The sequence below is a fragment of the Triticum aestivum genome, chromosome 4B (assembly GCF_018294505.1).
Source record: "Triticum aestivum cultivar Chinese Spring chromosome 4B, IWGSC CS RefSeq v2.1, whole genome shotgun sequence".
Taxonomy (NCBI): Eukaryota; Viridiplantae; Streptophyta; class Magnoliopsida; order Poales; family Poaceae; genus Triticum; species Triticum aestivum.
In genome coordinates, this window is record NC_057804.1 from 632,707,665 (window position 1) to 632,712,468 (window position 4,804).

Here is a 4,804-nt window from a genome sequence, read left to right on the forward strand (position 1 = left end):
TTCTATCACGACTCTTAGAATACTTGGCTTGCTGCCGGCCTTTGCGCCATTGGCGCAACGGGTCATCTAGTTTTTCTAAATCCTAGTACTAGAGAGCATAGACCATGAACTAAGAGCATCTACAGCCGGACTTTGCAAATTCGGCTCTTCAAATGCTGGCTGACCGGTCACGCCTCAAATTAGTCATTTTGCATCGGTTTCTCTCATATTTCATCCCCTAAATCCTACAAAGTACGCAAAAAATCCTACTTACTATCCTAACTACCTTTGGTCGTCGGAGATGTCCACGACGACGGTGCCGGGCGCCAACTGGATGGGTGGGTAGGAGGGCTCCGACTCATCCTCCTCCTGTTCGACCTCATCCATGTAGGCGAGCATCTTCGCCTCCTCCACGGCCTGTTGCGCCTCCATCTCCTGTCGGCGATCGCGTCTCGCCTCTGCAACCAACTCTAATTGGAGGGAATCGAGGATGGCTTGCTGCTCCGCTAGCAGATTTCCGTCGCCCGCGTCCCCCACATCCTTCTCCGGCTCATCCTCCTCCTCCTCCTCAACGTCCTCCTCCTCGTCGTTCTCCTCCTCCTCCTCCTCCACCACCACCTCCTCCTCCTCCTCCAACTCATCTTCCGGGTCAACTGCATCCGGAGGTAGCCCCGCGGTGACCCGGGCTTCGCGCCTAGCCCGGATCTGCTCAAGGAGCTCGAGCCGGTGCTTCGGCGTCAGAAATGACATGCTCCTCACCCGACGGTGTGGGGACATGGCTACTAGGCGGACGGGTGGTGTGGAAGGCGGCGGACAGGAGGGGAAACATGTGGATGAATGGTAGGGTTTCAGTGCCACCATTCAACCTAAATAGCCGGGCTAGGCACTATGCGGCTCGCCGGAATTGTAGCACATGACGCCACCGGTCCGACGAAGAAGACAAACTTCAGACCAACGGGTTTCAGGGTGTTTCCGGCTGGGACCCCTTCGTCAGTCCGACGTGCCGGACATGCCCGGGCGCCCAATATCCGCCCCATATTTGGGTTGGATATGAGGGGTGCCGGTCAGCCTGAACGTTTGAGGCCCGTTTGAGGCGTACGTCTGAATTAAAAAATCATGACAGGTCAGTGACCGAGCGGCCCGCCAAAACGTTTGAGGATGATTTGAGGCGCCCGACTGTAGATGCTCTAAAGAAAGAAATTTTAGGGAGTAGACTTGGCTAGAGCGGACGTAGCCGACACGGTCCCCAAGGGGCAGAAACCAAGCAGGCAACTGCATTGTACCGGGAAGGGTTGCTTAATTTTGCCTTTCGTTTACGTGCGTGCCAACGGTTGTACTATGATAAATAAGATGCCACGTGCAGCCCCGCGACCAAATAGTACTCCCTCCGTTTCATTATAATGTAGTGCATATAGATTTTTCAATGTTAAATTTTATAAACTTTGATCAACTTAATAGGAAAAGTTATTTATATCTACAATACCAAATATATACAATATGAAAGTATGTCTTGTAAAATATTTAAGCATATGTATTTGATATTCTAAATGTATATGTTTTTCTCTACAAATTTGGTTAAAGTTTATAAAATTTGACTTAAAAATATAATTATATACGCTACACTGTGGAACGGAGGGAGTACTCGCATGTTCTTGTTTTTTTGAGAATTTTTTTCATTCAAATCACGAATAAGTACAAAGTAGTTGACCCTTACAAGCACACTGAAACACAAACACAAAAGACCATGAACACCTAGAGTACCCTAAGACAACCATAACACAAGAAGATCTCCGGAGCCCTGTTTCATCATTCCTGAATCTTGAGAGAAGACCCCTGCAGCAGAAGGATCTGCAACCAGTCGCAAACAGGTCATCATCTTCGACCACGGTACAATTGCCGCCACGCTGCTTCCTCCTTTCTTGACACCAGCGCTGAGAGGGCATGGACATCAATCCAACACACCTGCAACAGCCGTCGCCATCTTTGACTTTGAGTACCGCGAAAAGTGTCCCTTCCGGAAGGAAGAGAACTCGAGTCATCCTACCGGTCCAGCACCGCGGCCGGGCCATCCGCCCGGACAAAGCAGGATCTCCCACCAGCATCAGCGCAGAGGAAGGAGAAGAACAACAGCAACAAGTCATACCGATAAGGAAGAAGAAAGGTCTTTGTCTCCTTGCCTCCATCTCCCATCTGAGGATCCAAATGGCCAGTGCCGATGGACCTTCAACCACCATAGCCCGCGACCTCGACGAGATCCGGTGATCCCCAACACCGCTGGCTCCTAGACGAAGGCAAAAGCCTCGCCTGACCGCGAATGGAGCCCGGAGAAACTTATTTCGATGCGACACCACCGCAACGGCCCCGGCAACGTCTCCCTCAACCCTAACCCTACCACACACCCACCAAGTGAACAGACCCGAGGTTCCCCCTCCCTCCCGCTGCCGGAGCGGCCGACGGAGAGAGAGGGAACCGACGGAGTCACCGGCGGCACGCAAGGGATCCCTCTTCGCCTCCTTGATCGCCTAGATCCTACTTTTCCGGACGCATGCTCTTGTTAGGAATGCTTTATTGATGATGATTAGGTCAAACCAATCGGCACGTAGGAGTACATACATGCCATTAATCAGTTGAGTTGGCATCCATCCATCCATCACTATCCGCAACCGCAGGTCTGATTGATTGATCATGCAACTTGTCCGAGAGGAGCTTAACGTCGTACGTATGGATTGCACACTAGTTAATGCGTTTTTGTTGCTACCTGGACGACACAATCGCTATCTTGGCCGGTCTTTGCGTAAGCACGTGGATGGTCGAGCCTCGCGTGTTCACCGGGGATTTCCGTAGGCGCATGCCCGTGGCCGTGTTGGTATAGCGTACGTACGTATGGCTGGTGTTCGGAAAGAAACGTTGGCACCCGACCGATCGATGGACGATCGACCTCAATTTCTGGGCTAGCTTGTCCGGTCGAGCCACGCAACCGCGTCGCTGCAAGTTGAAGCGATGCATTACCATTCGGGTTCCTGAACCACGAAGCAGATCGATCGACGTGTCTTCTTGAAACTGCGCCCTGTCATCTTCAATTGGCCTACTGTGGTGCGTGCAGCTGGCAGATCCTATACTCCTCCCTTTTTATTTGCTTCGCATATTAGCCAAGCTTTTTAAAGTTTGATCAGGTTTATAAAAAACAATCTAAACTTTTACAATAACAAATATATATATAATAAGAAAATATATTGAAAGATGATTCTATTGTATTAATTTAGTATTATGGATGTTAATATTTTTTGTGTGAATGTGGCCAAAATTTACAAAGTATTACTCGAGACAAAGCTAATACAGGAAGTAAATAGAAACGGAGGGAGTACATTCCCCGAATCCCTTTCTCCCCTCCACGTCGTGATGAGCAACACGGCGTGAGCTCTAGCCCGTTGGATTAGTTGGGATTCAGTAAAGCAAGAGAGATGTACATGAAGAGGGAGAAGGTGGGTCCGTTGAGGCTACCATTGTATTGGGTACTTGTATTTCAGACGACAGCTTCACTACCATAGATCCACGTGTAATTGTTGAGGCATCACATTGCTGCTGCCTCCATGGTACATGCCCTGATTCAGACTTTGATAGAAAGGTTGCTCTTTTACCAAAACAAAACATAAATGTGGTCTGGTGAAGCATTGCTTCCCGATGGTTCCCGAACAACATTTTCGGACTACTGGCGTACGCAGGTGAAGATAATAAGAGCTCTAGATCTGATAGTTTTTTCATTGAATTTTGTCACAGATATTGGCGTTCAGTGAAATGGGATCTAAAAGCAACACTGGATGATTCATGTAAGAGTAATATAAAAATTACTAGGTCCTCAAAACTAGTTATACCAAACAAATACAAAAATTTAGACTTATATGTCTGTTGAATGTTAGCTTTTAATTTTTTTACCAAGATTTTTCTGAATAGGTTGAGTGAGGTGGTTGGAACATTGATTTCCCATGTCTAGACTGCCATCATTAAGGGAACATACAACATGGAGGGTGTTCTCGTTTTACATGAAGCCATAGACACTATTCATACAAAAAAACAAAATGTTATGCTCTTCAAAGTGGATTTAAAGGTTTGATCCCCGTTTAATGGTTTTCATTTATCTCATTTTTGGCCGCAGGGACAATCCCGTGGAAGTGATTTTAGTGGTACTAGTACTAGATGCTCCTTAAATCCATATTATTTATCGCTACAACGAATGTATTCAGACGTATTTCGGTGCTACATATTCATTTGAGCGACAAGTAATATGGATTGAAGGGAGTTAGAAGAGAAGTGAAAACTAAGTTGTTTGGGCTTAACTTAAACCTATAACACGGATGTATCTGGACATATTTTAATGTTATATATAATTTTATTTAAGCAAAAAGTAATATGGATCAAATGATCTACGATTAGTTATTTAGAAAGACACCAAAATTTCGCCTCAAAACGTGGTGAGGTGAACGCGGTAGGTAGCCATACACCCACTTTTTCTTCTCCTCGTCCTACGTACAGGGGATGGGGTGCCATGACCTGCAAGGATTCAAAAATAGAGAAGCTCCCAACGTTCACTGACGAGCAATGCTAGACATACGGAGGCTTTACAGGACTTTTACAGGCAATGCTGAGGTGGGCTGGTTTAATTGGTAATTAGATGAGGCGGGCCCCACCTTGAAACTCAGGGGGGGAGAGATTAGTGAGGGGAGGAGGGTTGGTCTGTAAATCATTGTAAAACAAATCCGTACGTGTAGCATTTTTGTTCACTGACTGGTGACTGGCTGAGTGCGGTGTGAGCGTGCGCACGCCCCTG